This window comes from Heterodontus francisci, chromosome 5 (assembly GCF_036365525.1).
Source record: "Heterodontus francisci isolate sHetFra1 chromosome 5, sHetFra1.hap1, whole genome shotgun sequence".
Lineage (NCBI taxonomy): Eukaryota > Metazoa > Chordata > Chondrichthyes > Heterodontiformes > Heterodontidae > Heterodontus > Heterodontus francisci.
In genome coordinates this window covers 123818055-123840749 of record NC_090375.1, presented here as the reverse complement: position 1 = coordinate 123840749, position 22695 = coordinate 123818055, and the positions used below count along the sequence as shown (strand labels likewise).

Genomic DNA, 22695 nt, shown 5'->3' with positions numbered 1-22695 from the left:
TAAAAACATGACAAATAACTTTTGCCACTGGCTCCAACCAGTGTTTTAGGTGGCGCCAGGTTCAATCTGAGCCTCCTGGTGGTGAGAGAGGGGGAGGGGCGAGCACCAGGACTCTACCATTTTAATACACATGTATGGCGAAGGGGAGGATTTGAAGAGTGGAGGGCCGGGCGATAAATGCTGGGAAACAAAATGAATGAATTAGAAACAAATGTCAGAAGTGCAAGAATAAAACCAAGCGGGGATTAGTATTTCAAAGAAGCAGACTGTAGAGGAGAAGATGCCCAGAGGCAGCAGTGGTCGCGCTCCCCCCCCGCACCACCGCCCGTGTCATTTCTCTTTAGTGTTTGCCGATGTTTGAGCCGTTTCTAGGGTCTCCCTAGAAAACAGGTAGGATCAGGGCCCGGGGCGGCCGGGGGCCCGGGGGAGGGAGCTGCGAGTGCAGGATGTACCGCTCTGTGGAGGCTCAGGCGATTGGTGTCGAGTGTGAGCGGCCGGCGGGTTGGTCGGCCGTATGGTTCGGCCATGATGTGTGAGCGGGGCTGGCGCTTTAACTGGGACCGGTTAAAGAGCCCGGCCCCCGGGGTGAGGGCAGCGGCGGTCCCGGGCTGGAGGTCATTACCTTTCCCCACCCCCTAACGCCAGGGCAGAGGGTCACCTTCCTCATCACCTCCCCCTTCTCTGTCCCTTCCTCTGCCCCCTCTCCCCAGTTTGCACCCCCGCTCTCCTTCCTCCCCCATCTCTCGCCCCCCCCTCCCCTTCTCTCGCCCCCCTCCCCTCTGCCCTCGCCCCCCCGCCCCTCGCCCCCCCCTCCCCTCGCCCCCCCTCCCCTCGCCCCCCCTCCCCTCGCCCCCCCTCCCCTCGACCCCCCCCTCCTCTCGACCCCCCACCCCTCCCCTCGCCCCCCCTCCCCTCCCCTCGCCCCCCCCTCCCCTCCCCTCGCCCCCCCTCCCCTCCCCTCGCCCCCCCCTCCCCTTCTCTCGCCCCCCCCCCCCGCTCCCCGTCTAGTTTTTGCCCATGTCACTGCTTTCATCTACTTGCTTTTGTCGCTATGGGTGTTGCTGTCTCAACCGAGTTTACCCAGTGCCGCTCAGATTCTGTTTTCTATGTGTGTGTCTCCCTCAGATCAAAGAGAAGTGGTGGGGTATTAGCAATACTTTCAATAATACATTGGTAAAAATGGCACGATAATGGAGATAATTTTTCTTTGTCATTTTCTGTCAAATGTAGGATGTATTCCTACTTGCATACTTACAGTATGAATACCTCCTGACTAAAAATGGAGGAACCAGTTATTGAAAGTAATCATTTGGCTCTTTGAATCAATGGCATTGGAAAGAAAAGTCTGAAGCAGAAGTTATTCTGAGAATTGCACCTCTGTAGGGAACTGTGGAGTGTGTCCTCTGATTTATTGTGCTGTTGAGTTATAAATTAGTTGTACAGAAAATCCACCTGATTAACATCACTGATGTTTGGTCATCACACTGCTTAGTAAATTTCTGCATTAGGTTATTGGGGAGTAACAGCTTAATTTTTGCCCAGGACCGTTATTGCCACTTTACAAAGAATAGGTGGTTGTCGCACTGTCATTTCATTTTATAGTTGATTTCATTGGGGTAATGATGTATTATATGCACTAGAGATTTAAGTGCCATTCCACAGTTATGGTTGTGTATGTGTGGATGCAAATAATTTCTGCAATATCACATGAGAAAGTATTTTAGCACCAGCAACTGTAATTTGCAGTATTGGTGAAAAATTAAAACCAGTAAGTCGGTGCACATATTGTTGGGGTTGGGGATGAGTAGTGTCCAAATAGTTAAAGTTTGAATTTTTTGGCGTACTTTTAGTAGAACCACACAACAAAGGAGGCCATTCAGCACATCATGTCTGTACCAGCTCCGCTCAAACAATCCCAAATTGATCCCACAGCCTCACGCTCTTCCCGTAGCCTGTATCTTGCCCTACTTGAAATATTTATCCAACTTTCCTTTTTTTTAAAAAAAAAGTCAGGGTTTCTACCTCAACCATTCTGTATTAAACATTTCATGCTCCAGCAAGCCACAGTGTAGAGAAATGCACCCATGTTGTACCCTCCAGAAGGTTGAGGTCATCCAAAACTACTGTTTGTGTTATGACCCGGTAAGAAAGAGGTCTAGGGTTCCCTCTCAGCCTTCACCTGGTCTTACCGTAACAGGGTTTAATTTTAAACACATATTTTTAGCTACCCCTTGGTGAATCCTTATTCACTCCTTTCCAATTGTAAGGCAAAGAAACAAGCCAAACAGGTTTTCTTAGGTTTAAAGAAAAAAGGTTGAACTTTATTAAACTTGAACTCTAATTCAGTTGCTGCCTAAGGATACGCAACGTGCCTACAGTAGCATGCATACGTGATACATGCATGCAGATAGAGACAGAAAAGAGCAGAAGAAATAAAGTAGAAACGTTTGAGGCAATATCTGAAGATGGTTTTAGTTACTGTACTTTGAGTTCGCTTTAGAGTCCTTGATTGTAGGTAGATCTTGGGGCCCAGTATTCTTCTTAAACCTTGTTCGATGTAGGAGACTTTTCTCTCTTGAAGTTCACGTCTTCAGTAGATTTGGAGTTCCATGAGAAGGAGATGGGAGCAGACAGGCGAGGTCTTCAGTCCAGCAACAAGCAGTCTTTGAGTTTAAACACTCTGTGGCTAGTTCAAAAAAAATCCTGGATCAGCCAGTTAGTCATGTGACCAGCTGGTTTAACCAGTCCTGGCTTTTGTGGATTGCATCACCTTAACAGTCTCTGGAATACTCTTCCTTACACCTTGAATGTCTGGTGATCAGAATCCATTGTGGGTTAAGTGGACCAGGAATAGCCCCTTGTCTCCACAAGCACTGTCTGTTAGTATGCAAATGTCCTTCCAGCCAAGTGTCTGGTGATTTTTTTAACAAGTCCTTTCTTCACTTCAGCAGCAGTTTAAAATCAATGTTCATATGACAAAATTAATGTGCCTCATTCTTGGCAGGTGGGGGCCTGCATGACAGTGTCCTAACTCGTACCAAGTCCCATTCATTCATCACCCCTTTTCTTGCTGGCCTACCTTGGCTTTCGGTCTGGCAATGCCTCAATTTTTAAATTTCTTATCTTTGTTTTCAAATCCTTCTATGGCTTCTCCCCTGCCCTAGCTCTGTTATCTCCTTCAGCCCTCCAACTCTCCGTGGTAACTGTGCTTCTCCAATTCTGCCCTCTTGAGCATCCCCGATTTTAATTGTTCCACCATTGATGGTTGTGCCTTCAGCTGCCAAGGCCCTAAGCTCTGGCATTCCCTCCTCATCTCTCTATGTCTCTTTCCTCCTTTACTACTCTCCTTAAAACCTACATCTTTAACCTAGCTTTTGGTCTTCTGCCCTAATAGCTCCTTATGGCTCGGGGTCAAATTTTGCTTCATAACCAATTTTTAAATTTCTCATCTTAAGTATTATGTGCAGACTTTCATTTTGGTGCAGATTATCAGAGAACTGCACTGGTGGTGGTGCTGCTGATATTTCTTCCTTGGCATGTAGATAGGACTATTAGACTATTATTTTTTAAAAAGAAAGACTTCAATTTACATAGTGCCTTTTATGAACACAGGAAGTCCCAAAGCACTTTTCAGCCAATGAAGTACTTTTGAACTGTAGTCCCTGTTGTAATGTAGGAAATGTGGGAGCCAATTTGCTCACAGCAAGCTCCCACAAACAGCAATGTGATAATGACCAGACAATCTGTTTTAGTGATGTTGATTGAGAGATAAATATTGGCCAGGACACCGGGGAAAACTCCCCTCCTGTTCTTTGAAATAGTGTCATGGGATCTTCTGCATCCATCTGAGGGGCAGACAGTGTTCAATTTAACATTTCATCCGAAAGATGGCACCTCCAGCGCAGTAGTGAGGGAGTGTTACACTGTTGGAGTGTCAGCTTTGATTTTTGTGCTCAGGTTCTGGAATGGGACTTGAACCCACAACTTTCTAACTCAGAGATGAAAGTGCTACCAACTAAACCACAGCTGACACTGACATTTTATTTAACATTTCTGAAGAAATTATAGTGCCGAAATTTTATTCATCACCTTCTCATTCTTCTGTTGAAAGAAAATATTTCTCTTGGTGTATAAAGAACTCTACTTTCCTAGATAAACCCAAAAATATTTTCCAAATTAGGTACCTCTTTACGATGGAATCAAACCCCTAAACAGAGATTAGTGAATTGGGTGGTAGAATGCCGAATTATAGTTCAAGCTATGTGACTTCTTTTACCAAATTGTGGATGCCTATTCATTGGCTTTCAAAACCAGGTAGCATCTTGCCATGACTATGATTCCCCCTACTAGCACTTCACAACCTTCTGAACTCAGCATCTAGTTCAGCAGTTTCAGATCGTAACCACTGCTCCATTTTTTTGGACACAAGTGCTGATCATGATTTTGCTGTTGTCACTTCCCACTCCTCTGGACCCATCTTTTGCTTCTTTACTTGTCCCATCACCACCCTCGTTTATCCTTGCACCATCATCCTTTTTGCCATTTAATCACTCCTGCCTTCCACCTGATTGCTGTCCTTTCCTTTTGTTCTTTCCTCCCCTCCCCTCTTTGTCTGCCTCTGTACTTGCTTAAAACCTGTTGCATCTGTAATATCTTTCAGTTGTGTTAAAAGATAACAGACTTGAAATGTTAACTGTTTATCTCTCCACAGAAGCTGCCTGACCTGCTGAGTATTTCGAATATTTTCTGTTTATGCTTTTAATGACTTTTGGCTATCAGCTCTATTATCTGAAATAAAAGCAAAATACTGCAGATGCTGGAAATCTGAAATAAAAACAAGAAATGCTGGAAATACTCAGCAGGTCTGGCAGCATCTGTGGAGAGAGCAAAGTTAATGTTGCCAGTTCTGATGAAGGGTCACTGACCTGAAATGTTAACTCTGCTTCTCTCGCCACAGATGCTGCCAGACCTGAGTATTTCCAGCATTTCTTGTTTTTGGCTGTATTATCTGTCTGCCCTAGTTCTGGTAGACAGCACTAAGATGTTCGGATATTACACCTCCCTGTTTATTGAAAGTGCCTTAGAAAAAAAGCAGTTGTTTGTCACTGGGTCAAAATCCTGGAACCTTGAGGGAAGTAAACTTACAGGGCTACGGGCATTGAGTGGGTAAGTGGGACTGACTAGATTGCTCCGTGGAGAGCTGTCATGGACTCGATGGGCCGAGTGGCCTCCTTCTGTGTCATGAATTGCTTCTGTGAAGCACCTTTTGACGTTTTATTGCATTAAAAGTATAACATAAATACAAGTTGTTGTTGAATCCTTTACTAAAAATGGTACTCAACCCTTTTTCTCCTGAAGATGCTTTGGCCAGGAATATTCCCAGTCCAGTCAGGCTTAAGCTATGTTTTTGTTACATTAGATATTATAAGTGTCATATTCCTCCTTAGTGATCAATTCTTCCAACTATCCAGTTCTGTTTCGAATGCTTTTTGCATGCTTGTGCATACTACTCAATCCTAAGTTTTTAAAGGGAACTTTACTACTTTTTCTTGGTTTTATTATATAATCTTTCGATATCACCACCTCTTCTACCCCTCTTCTACAATATTGCTCCTCTTTCTCTCTCCCTCCCCCCCCCCCACCTCAGCTTGTTCTTTCCCTTTCACCCCAGATGGCATTTTTTCACCTTCAACTAAGCTTTCTGCTTCTATTCTAGTAGTTCTTTTAATCCTACTTTCCTTCTAATCTGTAACATTAGACTTTTGCCATCCTCTGCCATATTCATTTAAATCTTTCCCCAGTCCTCTATTTACCCTTTGGCACAAGGATGATGGTGCTGTTTCAGGTCAGGTAAAGACCGTCTCTTTAATAGCCTTCCCTTGCTTCAGAAATCACTCCCAATTCCTTAAGAATGTGAGTGCTTCCCTACTGTTCCAGCCCCATAGCCGTGAATTGACCTTCCTACTCTTCCCTTCCTTGACCTGTCCAGTATGTGGCACAGGAAGCAATCCTGGAATTGCTACCTATGAGGTCTTGTTTTTTTGATCTAGTATCTAACTTCTCAAACTCCCCATGCAAGACCTCAAATGTACTTCTGTTCATCAATGGTTTTAATTTGGACCATGATGTTTGACTTCTGTTTGTCTGTTCTATAAGTTTTTCTGCCCATTTCATGATGTCCTTTACTCAACAATAAGAGGCAACATACTATTCAGACCCCAATTGCAGCGACTAAAAATGGCTGCCTATACTCCTGACCATCGCATTCCCAATGCTATCACTCTCCAGTTCTGGTACCTGCTTATCCTTTCAGATAGTTCTGAGCTCCAAATTCCACAATGGTGCTCAGTACCTCAATGCTAGGTATCTGTTGGACAGTTCTAATGACTCGGATGTTCCCTTCACCTGTGAACCTTGTCTCTTTCTCTCCCTCTGCAAATGGTTACTTCTACATTATCCCTGTGTTTTAAACTGTCTAGCAATGCTTCTTGAGTGACCACATTCTGGGTAGTATGACCTCTGATGCTGTAGAATGTGGCAAATTGCTGCTCGAACAGAGATCCTCTGCTACAGAGGCTCCATTTTCTGACACTTTATGTTAATACCCTGCCCCTGGGTAAACACTGCTCATATATCTTATCAGTCATGTACCATCTTGTACATCTAAATGTCTAATATAAAAATGTTGCCATGGTGGTTTGAGAATTTAAATTCAGTTTAAAAATTCAGGAAATATAAAGCTGGTGTCATAAAAATGACCATGAAACTGCTGTTTGTTATTTTTTTTTTTAAAAGAACCCAATTGGTTCACTAATGTCTTTCTGGCGAAGGATAGCAGGTTTCCCTATTTGGGCTTTCCTATATGTGACTTCAGTCCACACCAAGGCGGTTATCCCTAAACTGACCTCTGGGGCTGGATTTTATTTTGACGGCGAGGGTTCTGGTGACAGGCCAGAAGGCGGGAACAACGCCGCATTGGCCATTTGTCGGACCCTCAGCCGAATTCAGTGGCAGGCAGGTAATTAACTGCCCATCATTGGGGATGCTGTCCCCTTTAAGGGACAAGATCACACCCCAAGAGTTGCTGGCCAAATGGGGCTGCCAGCTCAGCAGTGCCACCGGGAGTGTGATGGAACAATCTCCACTTGTCTGGATGACTGCAGCTCCAACAACACTCAAGAAGCTCAACACCATCCAGGTCAAAGCAGTCCGCTTGATTGGCTCCCCATCCACAAATATTCACTCTCTCCACCTCTGATGCACAGTGGCATCAGTGTGTACCATCTACAAGACGCACTGCAGCAATGCACCAAGGCTCCTTAGCGCCGTCCAAACCCACGACCGCTGCCACCCAGAAGGACAAGGGCAGCAGATGCATGGGAACACCACCACCGGCAAGTTCCCCTCCAAGCCACACACCATCCTGACTCGGAACTATATTGCCGTTCCTTCACTGTCACTGGGTCAAAATCCTGCAACTCCCTTCCTAACAGCACTGTGGGTGTACCTACCTCACATGGACTGCAGCAGTTCAAGAAGGAGGCTCACCACCACCTTCTCAAGGGCAATTAGGGACGGGCAATAAATGCTGTCCTAGCCAGCGATGCCCACATCCTATGAATGAATAAATTTAAAAAAACAAAGGCATACCCAGCCCAGTCCACTCTATAGAGTCTTCCTCACTAACATCTGGGGATTTGTGGCACAATTTGGAGAGCTGTCCCAGACTAGACAAACAACAGCCTGACACAGTCATACTTAAAGAATCATACCTTTCAACCAATTTCCCAGAGTCCTCCATCATCTTTCCTGGGTATGTCCTGTCCCACAGACGGGACAGATCCACCAGAGGTGGTGGCATAGTGATATACAGTCAAGGCGGAGTGGCCCTTGGAGCCCTCAACATTGACTCCGGACCCCATGAAGTCTCATATCTTATGACGTACCATCTTGTGCATCTAAATGTTAATGTGTGAATAAGTATTAATCCATATTGAACACCACGTGTTCAATCCAGCAAGCTGGATGAGAGCTGAAGGACATATCTGCCAGACTGGGCCTGAAGAAGGTGGTGAGAGAACCAACCTGACAGAAAAACCTACTTAGAACCATAGAATGGGGTTCTAGCGCAGAAGGAGGCCATTTGGTCCATTGTGTTCATGCTGGCTCTCTGGAAGAGTAACTCACTTAGTCCTCCTCTCCCGCCTTTTCTCCATAGCCCTGCAAATATTTTAGCGTCAGATAATTATCCAATTTTCTTTTGAAAGCCATATTTGAATCTGCCTCCACCACACTCTCAAGCAGTGCATTCCAGTTACAAACCACGTGCTGCAATAAAAAAAGTTTTTTGTCATTGCTTCTTTTGCCAATCAACTTAAATTGATGTTCTCTGGTTCTTGACCCTTCCCGCCAACGAGAATGGTTTCTCCCTATCTACTCTGTTTGGACCCCTTATGATTTTAAACACCTCTATCAAATTTCCTCTTACCTTCTCTTCAAGGACAATAGCCCCAGCTTTTCCAATCTATCCATATAAGTGAAGGTCCTCATTCCTGGAGCCATTCTTGTGAATCTTTTCTTTACGAGGTGAGGACTGGACGCTTATTATACCAGAATGTAAGGTGTTCAGAAAAGATAGAGAAGCAAAAAAAGGAGTGGGGTGGCACTGTTGATTAGGGAAGACATTGCAGTGTTGGAAAGGGAAATGTCCTTGAAGGGGCAAGGACAGAATCCATTTGGTTAGAGTTGTGAAGCAAAACGGGTATGATCATGTTACTAGGGGTACTCTATAGGTCTGCAAATAGAGATAAAGGAGCAAATCTACAGGGAAATCACAGAGATTTGCAAGAACTATAGAGTGGTGATATTGGGGGACTTTAATAACCCAAATATCGATTGGGATAATTCTAGAGTAAAGGGTAAGGAGTCAGAGGAATTTCTGAAATGTGTTCAGGAGAGCTCACTTGATCAGTATGTTCTCAGCCCATCTAGAAAGGAGGCATTGCTGAGAATCTGGTGCTTGGAAATAAGGTGGGTCAAGTGGACAAAGTGCCGGAGAGCACTTGGGTAAGAGTGACCATCGTAGCATAAGGTTTAGACTCATAATGCAGAAAAGCAAGGAACAAAATAAGGTAGAATGTCTAGATTGGAAGAGGGCTAATTTCAATGCGATGAGAAGGGATCTAGCCAGGGTAGAATGGAACCAAAGAGTGACAGGAAGGGCTGTATCTGAGCAATGGGTTATTTTTAAGGAAGAGATGCTTCAGGTATAAGCTAGGTACATTCCAATGACGGCGGAAGATAAGGGAACCAATAACAGGTCACCATTGACCAGAAGCTTAACTGTACCAGCCACATAAGTTTTGTGGCTACAAGAGCAGGTCGGAGGCTGTGACTGTCCAACGTCTACAAGGCACAAGTCAGGAGTGTGATGGAATACTTCCCAATTGCATAGATGACTGCAGCTTCAACAACACTCAAGAAGCTCAACACTATCCAGGACAAATCAGCTCACTTGATTGGCACCCCATCCACCACCCTAAACATTCATCCTCTCCACCACTGGTGCAGGGTGGCAGCAGTGAGTACCATCGATAAGATGCAGTGCAGTACTCACCAAGGTTCCTTCGACAGCACTTTCCAAACCTGTGCTTTCTACCATCCAGCAGAACCAGGGCAGCAGGCATCTGCGTACACCACCACCTGCAAGTTCCCCTCCACGTCACAGACCATATTGACTTGGAACTATATCGCTGTTCCTTCACTGTTGCTGGGTCAAAATCTTGAAACTCCCTCCCTAGCTGCGCTGCGGACTGCAGTGGTTCAATAAGGTGGCTCACCACCACCTTCTCAAGGGCAGTTAGGGATGGGCAAAAAATGTTGGCCTTGACAGTGTTGCCCATATCCCAGTAACAAATAAACATTCTAAGGATAATAATGAAACTAATGAAACATCCTATGAATAAATTAAAAAAACAACTCTTCTGCTGATGTTAAACCCAACTTGCTTCTGACCCTCGCACACCACTGGCCGGTCACAACTCTTGCTAAGATGCTTTTTTTTTTTACTTTCATGCATGGTCAAGAAGGATTTTGTCAAATATTTAATTCTATTGAGTGAAAAAAATAGGGAATCATGTTTACTAGTTTATGGTAATAGGTGATCATCACTGTTTAGTCCATTTATTTGAACATGTTACCATACAATTTATTCTTTACAAAGTATGACTTTCATTAGGATGCTTAGTTTTCATACCACTGTTTTGTAATGAAAAAGTTATTAGACCTAAAATGATTTTAAACAAAATGATTACAATCTTTAATTTTATTGTTGCATTTCAGAGTAGAACATTGTTCATTGTTAAGTACATATCTCTGGTTTCAAAATCTCAGGTGCTCACAGTAAAATGTAGCATATGTCATTCTCTCTGTCGCTCACTCGCACCCCACTGTCTCTATGGTCTACAGTTTCACTCTTCACATTAACTAACACCTCAGCTGAGATGTTCTCTACAAAAATGCCCAGTGTTTTGCTTGTGTGAATTAAAAAAAATATCTGCTTTAAAATGATGGTCACCATTTCTACACACTGAGCAGATTGTGAACAATTCAATATTATTGATTCATTTCTCTTCCCTTTCTCTCCCTTGTCTTTGGGTTTATATCATGATAGTCTTTGCTGCAGAGTTCATAGTTTTTGTTATTGGCACTCTAATCGGTTAAAGGGAGTTGTGCTTTCTGTGTTCCTGGATTGACCCTGACTGTTTCTCTGTTGTTGGAAGGTGTGTTTTAATCTAGTGACAAGCTCAGAGCAGGCAAATACTCTTATCAGCCAGGGCAGCCAAACTTAACTTATTGTGCTAGTCATGCAAGCCCTCACCTGCCAAGCATGAGGCATATTAATTTCGCCACATGTACGTTAAATTTCAGACTGTTGTTAAAGTGAACAAAGGACTTGCTTTGAAAAAATTACCAGATCTTGGCTGGAAAGACAGTGTTTGGAAGGACAAAGCAGCCATTCCCTAACACATTCAACCCACAATGGACTTTTGATCACCAGACGTTGAAGGTGGGGGAGCTCGCCTTCTAGGTTGACTGCTAAGATGGCCAAATACACAAATGGACATGACTAACCTGCTGGGCAACCTGAGTTTTTTGAATTTGTACAAACAGTTTGGGCAGAAAGTCTGTTTGCTCCTGAACTGAGAAGATCTCTCCTGTCTGCTCCCATCTCTTTCTCACAAGCCTCTGAATCCACTGAAGACACATGAACCCCAAGAGAGAAAAGTCTCCTAAAGCGAACAAGGTTTAAGAAGAATACTGGGCCCCATTGAAAAGCAAGATCTACCTACAATCAAGGACTCTACAGTGAGCTCAAAGAACCGTAAGAAAAACTCTTCAGATATTGCCTCAGATTTTTCCACTTTATTTTTCTTCTCTTTTCTGTCTCTATTTGCATGTGCGTATCGCGTATGCATGCTTGCGTGGGTGTGTCGTGTATCTATAGGCATCAACTGAATTAGAGTTTAAGTTCAAGTTTAACAAATTTAAACTTTTCTTCTTTAAATCTAGGAGAGCCTGTTTGTGCTGGTTTCTTTGCCTTATAATTGGAAAGCAGTGAACAAGGATTCACCAAGGGGGAGCTAAATACTGTGTGTTTAAAAATAAAACCCTCTTATGGTAAGACAAGGTGAAGGCGGAGAGGGACCCCTAGACACCTTTCTCACTTGGTTGTAACATGCTAGGGAGTGAATTGTCTGGCAACCACTTAGGCTCCACTTCTGCTTTTTCTGTCTACAGTTTTCTTTCAGTCCTCAAAATTAGAACAGTTATGGTGATGAAGCAAGACTTGCTATCCTTACTACTTGGTGGATAAATACACTGTACTGTGGTATGAATGAAGGCATAGACTTACAGAATATGCAGCACAGAAACATGCCATGCAGCCCAACTAACCTGTGCTGGATTTTACCTTCCACATGAGTCTTCTCCCATTCCATCTACCTCATCTCAGCCTTTCAGCATATCTTTCAACTGTTTCGACCCAAGGCGGGAGTAATGCACTGTTAATTCAATACTACTACTCCACAATCATAGCATATCAAAAAAGTTTCCCATCTACCAAAGAATAGCCAAATTAAACACTTTATCTGCCCCCAGAATAAAGCACATCAAACCAGGTTTCTTGAAACAACAACATTAACTATTTATTAGAAAAGAAGTAATAGGTCTTTGTTACTAACGAGATAAGTGTATGTATATATATATATATATATGTGAAAAACTCCTTAGTTCCTTAACCTTCAGAAGGACTTTTGGTTTATAGCTGTTTCTTAGGAATAAAAAGGAAAAAAAAAATGATTGAGTTTGTCACGTTCTGGTAGGATGTTTTCAGTATGGTGAGGTGTCCCAGAGTCGAACAGTCAGATGCTACTCAAAGTCTCTCCAGGTGAGGTTGATGAACAGTCTGTGATGGGTAGGCGTTCAAGGCAATTTGTCTGCAGCAGGCATCACACAGGTCTTTCAGCAGGGGTGCAGCAACCGGTCTGCTTGGGTTTTTAAAAATAGCAGTCTGGCAGTAGAAGCTTTCTGTAGGTTCCAGGGTTTCCCAAAACACAGGAGGCAACAGGAACCACTCTGGATGCAGGAATTCTTCAGAGACTAGAGGCAAATGGAATTTGCCACCTTTCCAGTGCAGGATTCCTTTTCAAGAGGTGTAGGATTCATTTACAGAGAGAGGTAACACTTTTCTGGGTCTTCCTCTCTTGCTCCAGGCAGGTCAAAGCAAGATTTCAAATGCCTGCTCCTTGTCCAGCTCACTTGTTTTTAAAAGTCCAAAGTGAAAAAAACCTTCCTTAACATGGTCACATGTCCAGACACAGTGTCTCCTCTGTCAGTCAAAAGGAGGTCAAAACCTCTTGCTGTTTCCTTGAAACTGCTTATTTCCCCTATTTTTGCATACTAAGTTAACACCCAAAATTTCCAGCTATTTGCAGGTGTCCAAGTCTACTGAAAATCCTTTTTTCAGTTTTTTAAAACACACAGAAGTCTTAAAATTTTAGTTCTAAAATAAAACCTTTTGTAGCACTATTCCCTCATATACTCATCTAGTTTCCTTTTGAAAACATTGAAGCTATTTGCTTTGACCACTTCCTGTGGTAGGCCATTCCATATTATAACCACCCTCTGAGTAAATAAATTTCTCCTTATTTTCCTATTAGATTCATTAGTAACCATCTTGTATTTAAGGCCCCTAGTTTTGGATTCTCCCACAAATGGAAACATTCATATTTACCAGTCCAAGCTAGTCATAATTTTAAAAACCTCTGTCGCCTCTTCTCTAAGTCATCTCTTTTCTAAAGAGGAAAGTCCCGTCCTGTTCAATTTTTCCCAGTAACTGTAATCTCTCAGTTCTGCTACCATGCTCGTAAATCTTTTTTGTACTTTTTCCAGTGTTTCAATGTTTTTATAATATGGAGACCAGAACTGTGTACAGTACTCTAATTGTGGCCTGACCAGGGCCCTATACAAGTTTAACATCCAGTGCTTTGTTCACAGTTTAATTGCTTTGCTGACCTGCAGTGCTGCTCTTAACATTTGTTCACCTGTATTCCTTAGATCCCTTTTGCTTTTCTATCTCATTGCATTTCTTATTTCCATGATGGTCTATACCATACCCCGATTAAGGTGATTGATCCTTTCTTATCTTTTAAATCAATCCTTGTGGATTCTGAATCTGTCTTACTGTTCATTACATTTTTTTTCCTTCCACTATTATGTTATCTTTAACTAGTACAGCTACTCAACCTCCCCTCCTTCTTTCTCTTTCCTTGCTAACTATGTTATATCCGGCAATATTTGGTTGCAAATCCTGTTCTCTATGTAGACATGCTGTATCTGGATCCTCTCTACAAATTATTGCCTTGAGCTAATTCATTTTGTTTTGAATACTATGTATATTGCTGCACCAATGTTTAAATAGTTTTTAACAGCTATTTTACCGTTATGCTCTTTGACTTGATCTATTTTTTGGACATTTGTGTTATCCTTATTCCTTCCTTTAGTTTGTCCTTTACTCTCTCTTCCTGATTCTTTTGTTGTTAGGTTTCTGTAATTTTTAGCAGTTCCATCACCCATTAGTTATTAGTTTTAAGTCTTTATTTACAGCCATTTTTATCCTTTCTCCTTGGACCTTGGTCTCCAACTGGTTCAAGTGCTACCTTTCTCAATGGTACAGCTTATTCCTGTCCCAATACTGGTGCCAGTGTCCCATGAAATGCAATCCCTTTTTCCCACTTCATTCCTTTAACCACATGTTGACTTTGCTAATCTGTTTGTCACGATGCCTATTTGTATGTGGCTCAGGTAACTATCCTGAGTTTATTAGCAGTGAGATCCTGTTTTTCAATTTAGCTCCTAACTCTCTCTTAGGACTTCTTTCCTACCTTTTTCTATGTTGTTGGTTCTGACATGGAGCACCAACAAAGGAATCCTCCAGCTCCTCCCTTTCCAGATTCTTTTTCAGTCACTTTGAGATGTCCCTTACCCTGGCACCAGATAGTCAGCACACCCATTGGGACTCACAATCTTGACCTCAAGGAATACCCGAATTATAGAATTTTCTATAACTACAACACTTCTTCTCTGCTCCTGTTCCCTTAGGACAGCTTCTTGCATGGTGCCTTATTCACATTCTGGCAGGTAGTTCTGACAGTCTTTCCCGTTATCATCGCAGGTATCAAGTACTTTGTACCAGTTGCACAGGAGCAGTGTCTACTGGACCTCTTTCACTACCTCTCCTAAGTTCCCCTTACCCCACTGTCTGATTCAGTCACAATCTCCCTTCCTGCACCTGTACTTTTCTCTGGTGTGTGACTGTGCTCTGGAGTAAATTATCCAGTAATTCCTTCTCTTCCTCCCTTCTGCAGACCAGAAAGGCTCCAATTTTCAATCTTGTTAAATAATTTCACCAAGCCAGTGATGCTAATTTTATGGTGACCCAGACTGAAAGAAGAAAATATTGACCATGGTACTTGCTCTGATCATTGGCTAGTGACTTGTTTTGAAATTGTGATTATTAATGTCTTCTTGCTGTAATATACTGTTACTACATGAATGTCACTCCTCACCAGTTCGGTGTTGGTCACTGTGACCTGCCAGTTGCAGCACATTTCAAAAGTGTAGAGTTCTTGTCTTCTATGCTGTCATGTTGGTCTGGCTCCAGGCACCAAATGGAAGCATTGACCGAAGAATCGGCTCAGATAGACTCCTTTCCGCATCTTACCAACAATTATTGGCAGATCATTTCACCACCTGAGCTGTGCAGTTGAGGTCATGAAATCAGCAAATTTAGTCTAAGTATGTAATTCTAAATGGTTAACAAGTTTATCAGAAATGAAATAAAGAAGCATGAGAGCAGCGGCGTGTGTGAAATGGCAAGCAACCGGAAGCTCGGGGTCATGCTTTTGGACTGAGTGGAGGTGTTCCGCAGAGCGGTCACCCAATCTGCTTTTGGTCTCCCCAGTATAGAGGTGACCGCATTATAAGCAGTGTTTACAGTATATAAAATTGAAGAAAGTACAAGTAAATCGCTGCTTCACCTGAAAGGAGTGTTTGGGGCCTTGGATGCTGAGGAGAGAGGAGGTAAAAGGGCAGGTATTACACCTCCTGCGATTGCATGGGAAGGTGTTGTGGGAAGGGGACGGGGTGTCGGGGGTGATGGAGGAGTGGATCAAGGTGTCGCGGAGGGAAGGATTCCTTTGGAATACTGACGGGAGGGAAAGGGAAGATGTGTTTGATAGTGGCATCACGCTGGAAGTGGCGGAAATGGCAGAGGATGATCCTATGGATGTGGAGGCTGGTGGTAAAGCCTGGCTCGGGTATAAAATTAAAACCTGACCTGACAACAGCCAACCTGGGCCCGAGTCCTTTAATTTTTTTTTAAGTGCCCGACCCAACCCGAAAATAACAAACATATTAATGAAACAGAAAAAAATCATAGATTAAAACAAAAACAATACGAAACAAAACAGTACATTTGACCCCGAGCTGACCCGACCCAGCCCGAACGCTGGACGCAGAATACAGACCTGACCCGACCAGAACCCAACACATGTAGTCGGGTTTGGGTCGGGTAGCCAGGCTTTAGCTGGTGGGGTGGAAAGTGAGGAAAGGGGAACCCTGTCGCGGTTCTGGGAGGGAGGGGAAGGGCGAGGGCAGAAGTGCGGGAAATAGGTTGGACATGTCAACCACAGTGGGGGGGGGGGGGGGGGGTGGAATCCTTGGTTGAGGAAAAAGGAAGGCATGTCAGAAGCACTGTTGTAGAAGCTTGCATCATCAGAACAGATGCATCGAAGACAGAGATACTGCGAGAACGGCATGGAGTCCTGACAGGAAACCGGGTGTGAGGAAGTGTAGTCACAGTCTAATGTGTGTGTAACGACGATAAATAAAATGAAAAGATTGCTAAATTATATTGCTGTGTCAGCAGATTATGTTAAATGATGCCATGGTAAAGGTGTTCAGTGCCATAGTCATGCTGCACCTTGAGTATTATGTTCAGTTTATGCTACCAAAATACAGGGAGAATGTTCAAGCAATGGAGGTAGTGCAGAGAAATCCCAGAAGGTGTCTGGTATCAAACAATCAAGTTGTTAGGAAAGAGTGAATAAAACAGAATTATTTTTCTTAGAAAGAAGGGAAGCTGTTTAGCCTGGATTTGGCAAAGTTGTGGGGAGAGATTCAGTGGTGGTAAACTTGCAGATGGGTAATTCCACGGAGCAGTTCTGATTCAGCTTCTTCTTGTCCATTGGATAGAGCAATTGGCATTACTATCACTATCAAACTTTATTAGAAATCTTTGTACTGTGTGCCATTCTGCATCTCTGCGACCACTAAACTATACTTTTGGAATACACATTTCTGTGCCTGGGAAGTCATCATCGAAGGCTTGATTCAGTTTTGCAGGAAAACATGAATAGGACATTCAGATATTAACATGACAGGGAGACTTGGCACTAGTAGCCCATTCCAAAAAGTGGTTGGTACAAAACTCTCTGCTGACTGCCAAAAGATTTTAATACATGCTGTTCGGGATCCATGTCACTGGAAAATTGAAACAAAGGTCATTAACCACTGCAAAAAATGGGTACAATAGACAACATCACCAAAGGGAATAAAATACTGTAATTGATCACATAACTTCACATGCTATTCTTTTTAAATGTGAAAACTTCTTTTTTGCATAAATTGTGTATCACATTAACCTTTTAGTTTTTTGCAACTCTCAGGAACAATTATGCTTCCTTCCACAGAAATCATACACTTTCTTTTTTTAATTCATTCATGGGATGTGGGCGTCGCTGGCTAGCCAGCATTTATTGCCCTTGAGAAGGTGGTGAGCTGCCTTCTTGAACCACTGCAGTCCATGTGGGGTAGGTACACCAACAGTGCTGTTAGGAAGGGAGTTGCAGGATTTTGACCCAGCAACAGTGAAGGAACGGTGATATAGTTCCAAGTCAGGATGGTGTGAGGCTTGGAGGGGAACTTGCAGGTGGTGGTTTCCCATGCATCTGCTGCCCTTGTCCTAGGTAGTAGAGGTCACGAGTTTGGAAGGTGCTGTCTAAGGAGCCTTGGTGCATTGCTGCAGTGCATCTTGTAGATAGTACACACTGCTGCCACTGTGTGTGGTGGTGGAGGGAGTGAATGTTTGTGAATGGGGTGCCAATCAAGTGGGTTGCTTTGTCCTCGATGGTGTTGAGCTTCTTGAGTGTTGTTACTCCAGTTCAGTTTCTGGTCAATGGTAACCCCCAGGATGTTGATAGTGGGGGATTCAGCGATTGTAATGCCATTGAATGTCAAGGGGAGATGGTTAGATTCTCTCTTGTTGGAGATAGTCATTGCCTGGCACTTGTGTGGCGCGAATGTTAGTTGCCACTTATCAGCCCAAGCCTGATTATTGTGCAGGTCATGCTGCATTTCTACTCAGACTGCTTCAGTATCTGAGGAGTCGCGAATAGTGCTGAGCATTGTGCAATCATCAGCGAATATCCCCACTTCTGACCTTATGATTGAACGAAGGTCATTGATGAAGCAGCTGAAGATGGTTGGGCCTAGGACACTACCTTGAGGAACTCCTGCAGTGATGTCCTAGAGCTGAGATGATTGACTTCCAACAACCACAACCATCTTCCTTTGTGCTAGGTATGACTCCAACCAGCGGAGGGTTTTCCCCCTGATTCCCATTGACTTCCGTTTTGCTAGGGCTCCTTGATTCCATACTTGGTCAAATGCTGCCTCGATGTCAAGGCAGTCACTCTCACCTCACCTCTTGAGCTCAGCTCTTTTGTCCATGTTTGAACCAAGGCTGTAATGAGGTCAGGAGCTGAGTGGCCCTGGCGGAACCCAAACTGAGCGTCACTGAGCAGGTTATTGCTAAGCAAGTGCTGCTTGATAGCACTGTTGATGACACCTTCCATCACTTTACTGATTTTTGAGAGAAGACTGATGGGGCGGTAATTGGCCGGGTTGGATTTGTCCTGCTTTTTGTGTACAGGACACATACCTGGGCAATTTTCTACATTGCCGGGTAGATGCCTGTGTTGTAGCTTGGAACAGCTTGGCTAGGGGTGCAGCAAGTTCTGGAGCACAGGTCTTCAGTACTATTGCCGCAATGTTGTCAGGGCCCATAGCCTTTGCAGTATCCAGAGCCTCTTTGTTTCTTGATATCGCGCGGAATGAATCGAATTGGCTGAAGTCTGGCATCTGTGATGCTGGGGACTTCAGGAGGAGACCAAGATGGATCATCAACCCGGCACTTCTGACTGAAGATTGTTGCAAATGCTTCAGCCTTATCTTTTGCACTGATGTGCTGGGCTCCCTGATCATTGAGGATGGGGATATTTGTAGAGCCACCTCCTCCAGTTAGTGGTTTTAATTGTCCACCACCATTCACAACTGGATGTGACAGGACTGCAGGGCTTAGATCTGATGCGTTGGTTATGGGATCACTTATCTCTATCACACGCTGCTTACGTTGTTTGTCAAGCAAGTAGACCTGTGCTGTAGCTTCACCAGGTTGACACCTCATTTTGAGGTATGCCTGGTGCTGCTCCTGACATGTCTTCCTGCACTGTTCATTGAACCAGGGTTGGTCTCCTGGCTTGATGGTAATAGTAGAGTGGGGGATACACCAGGCCATGAGGTTACATTTGTGATTGTGTACAATTCTGCTGCTGCTGATGGCCCACAGCGCCTCATGGATGCCCAGTTTTGCGTCGCTAGATCTGTTCTAAATCTATCTCATTGAGCACGCTGATAGTGTCATACAACACGATGGAGGGTATCCGCAATGTGACGGCGGGATTTCGTCACCACAAGGACTGTGCGGTGGTCACTCCTACCACAGTGGCGCAGTGGTTAACACTGCAGCCTCACAGCTCTAGGGACCCGGGTTCAATTCTGGGTACTGCCTGTGCAGAGTTTGCAAGTTCTCCCTGTGACCGTGTGGGCTTTCGCCGGGTGCTCCGGTTTCCTCCCACCGCCAAAGACTTGCAGGTGATAGGTAAATTGGCCATTGTAAATTGCCCCTAGTGTAGGTAGGGAATATGGGATTATTGTAGGGTTAGTGTAAATGGGTGGTTCTTGGTCGGCACAGACTCAGTGGGCCGAAGGGCCTGTTTCAGTGCTGTATCTCTAAATAAAAAAAGTAAAAATAAATAAATACTGTCATGGACAGATGCATCTGCGGCACGCAGATTGGTGAGGACGAGGTCAAATATGTTTTACCCTCTTGTTGGTTCCCTCACCACCTGCCACAGGCCCAGTCTAGCAGCTATGGCCTTTTGGATTCAGCCAACTCGGTCAGTAGTGGTGCTACTGAGTCACTCTTGGTGATGGACATTTAAGTCTCCCACCCAGAGTACATTCTGCGCCCTTGCCACCCTCAGTGCTTCCTCCAAATGCTGTTCAACATGGAGGAGTACAGATTCAGAAGCTGAGGTGGGGCGTGGCAGTAGGTGTTAATCAGCAGGAGGTTTCCTTTCCCATGTTTGACCTGATGCCATGAGACTTTATGGGGTCTGGAGTCGATGTTGAGGACTCCCAGGGAAACACCTTCCCGACTGTATACCACTGTGCTGCCACCTCTGCTAGGTCTGTCCTGCCAGTGGGACAGGACTATAAAAGAAAGAGCAGGGCTCGAGGCCCTTCACTAACCTTAAGTCTGGGGCAGCGGCAGGCAGCGGTGGGACTGGAAGCAGACCTATAAGAGAAAGAGCGGGGCTCAAGGCCCTTCACTAACCAGGGCAGCGGCGGACTCTCTGGCTGTTTCTGCATGTGCTCTGTTTGGATTTAGTGTCAAATAAAACGAGTAGTGACATCACTGTAATTCTGTGTGCTGATTGGTCAGTGGGTGGCAGCTGTGGATAGCTGAGGTAGATAGGAGTAAAGAAGAAAGGTTCCTTTTAAATTAAAGCCCTAGGATAGCTACCTGTAAATTATTTGTATTTACTGGCTATACTTGTGCTGTTTGCATGGAGTGAGGCTGTAAGTTAAGTGTGGGTATTTTCATTGGCTGGGGGCGGTGGAAGGTGCTCTTTGGTCTTTTTCTTTCTCAGCCTCAAAGGTACAGGAGATAAAAGCTGAGTGTAAATAGCTGGTAAGTTATTACACTAGCAAGTTTTCATTGTAAAGTTAAGCAATGACAGGGCAGCTTGGCCACGCGGAATGTACCTCTTGTGCAATGTGGGAAATCATGGATGCGCCATCTGACCTTGGCGAACATGTCTGCAGAAAGTGTCTCCGGTTGCAGAAGCAGAGCTTCGGGTTTCGAAGCTCGAGTGGCAGCTGGAGTCACTGTGGCGCATCCGTGAGGTGAAGGAGTACGTGGATGGCATGTTTCAGGAAGTAGTCAAGCCGATGCCTAGGCAAGCACAGTCGGGGGTGGGGTGTTACTGGGTGGCTGCCGGACAGACTAAGAAGTCAGGGCAGGTAGTACAGGAGTCCCCAGAGGACATCCCAGTTTCTAACTGGTATTTAGTTCTGGGTATCGATGGAAAAGAGGGTTCCTCTGGAGAATGCACCAAGAGTCATAAGCGGAATATCATGGGTGACTCAGCCGTGCTGGGATGGAGAAAAAGGGTCAAGAAGGCAATAGTGGCAGGGGATTCTGTGGTTAGAGGAACAGATGTGCTTTTCTGTGGTCGCAGACGTGATTCCAGGAAGGTATGTTGCCTCTCTGGTGCAAGGGTCGTGGTTACACAGTATTCTGGATGGTGAGGGTGCACAGCCGAAGGTCGTGGTCCACATTGGTACCAATGACATAGGTAGAAAGAGGGATGAGGTCCTACAAAAAGAATTTAGGGTGCTAGGTAGCAGATTAAAAAGTAGGACCTCAAAGGTTGTAATCTCTGGGTTTCTTCTGGTGCCACGGGCTAGTGAGTATATGAATAGGAGGTTAGAGCGGATGAATGCATGGTTGAGGAGATGGTGCAGGAGGGAGGGCTTTAGTTTCCTGGATCACTGGGCCTGTTTCTGGCGAAGGTGGGATCTGTACAAGCTGGATGGGTTGCAGCTGAACCGGAACGGGACCAACATCCTTGCTGGGAGGTTTGCTAGTGCTGTTCGGGGGTGGGTTTAAACTAATTTGGCAGGGGGATGAGATACAGGGTGGAATCACAGTAGGGGGTAATGTACAATCAACTACAAATGAGAAGCTAAGTCAATCTGGAGGGCAGAGTAAATGTAGACCTGTTAAGGCTCAAGCAAATAATGCCAGACTGGATTGTATCTATTTTAATGCAAGAAGTCTTACTAGTAAGGCAGATGAATTGAGGGCGTTGATTAACACATGGGAATATGATATTATTGCTGTCACTGAGACATGGTTGAGAAAAGGGCAGGACTGGCAGCTTAATATCCCAGGGTATAGAAGCTTCAGACGTGATAGGGGAGGGGATAAAAGAGGAGGTGGCATTGCACTGTTGATTAAAGAGTCAATTACTGCAGTAAGGAGGGATGATATCTTAGAAGGTTCCTCTTCCCCCCCCCGCGCCCCCTCTTCCCCCCCCGCGCCCACTGCTCCCCCCCCGCACCCACTGTTCCCCCCCGCACCCACTGTTCCCCCCCCCCCGCACCCACTGTTCCCCCCCCCCTGCACCCACTGTTCCCCCCCCCCCCCGCACCCACTGTTCCCCCCCCCCCCCGCACCCACTGTTCCCCCCCCCCCCCGCACCCACTGTTCCCCCCCCCCGCACCCACTGTTCCCCCCCCCCGCACCCACTGTTCCCCCCCCCCGCACCCACTGTTTCCCCCCCCCGCACCCACTGTTTCCCCCCCCCCGCACCCACTGTTTCCCCCCCCCCGCACCCACTGTTTCCCCCCCCCCGCACCCACTGTTTCCCCCCCCCCGCACCCACTGTTTCCCCCCCCCGCACCCACTGTTTCCCCCCCGCACCCACTGTTTCCCCCCCCCACTGTTCCCCCCCCGCACCCACTCTTCCCCCCCGCACCCCCTCTTCCCCCCCCGCACCCCCTCTTCCCCCCCGCACCCCCTCTGCCCCCCCTCTGCCCCCCCCGCACCCCCTCTTCCCCCCCCGCACCCCCTCTTCCCCCCCCGCACCCCCTCTTCCCCCCCCCGCACCCCCTCTTCCCCCCCCCGCACCCCCTCTTCCCCCCCCCCGCACCCCCTCTTCCCCC

At 45.4% G+C, this 22695-nt stretch overlaps 1 protein-coding gene across 8 annotated transcripts in view; it reads left to right on the top strand.

Moving 5' to 3' along the window:
• The first annotated feature begins 207 nt into the window (after positions 1-207).
• stau2 (staufen double-stranded RNA binding protein 2) overlaps positions 208-22695 on the top strand; it is a 545941-nt gene continuing 523453 nt past the window's right edge. For 3 of the 8 annotated variants that reach the window (XM_068032040.1, XM_068032033.1, XM_068032034.1), the window contains exon 1: positions 210-390. The gene's annotated coding sequence lies outside the window, so the exon portion shown is untranslated. Of the gene's footprint in view, positions 391-22695 lie in introns of all 8 variants that reach the window. The other 5 variants (XM_068032038.1, XM_068032039.1, XM_068032036.1 and 2 more) reach the window with 4 other exon arrangements.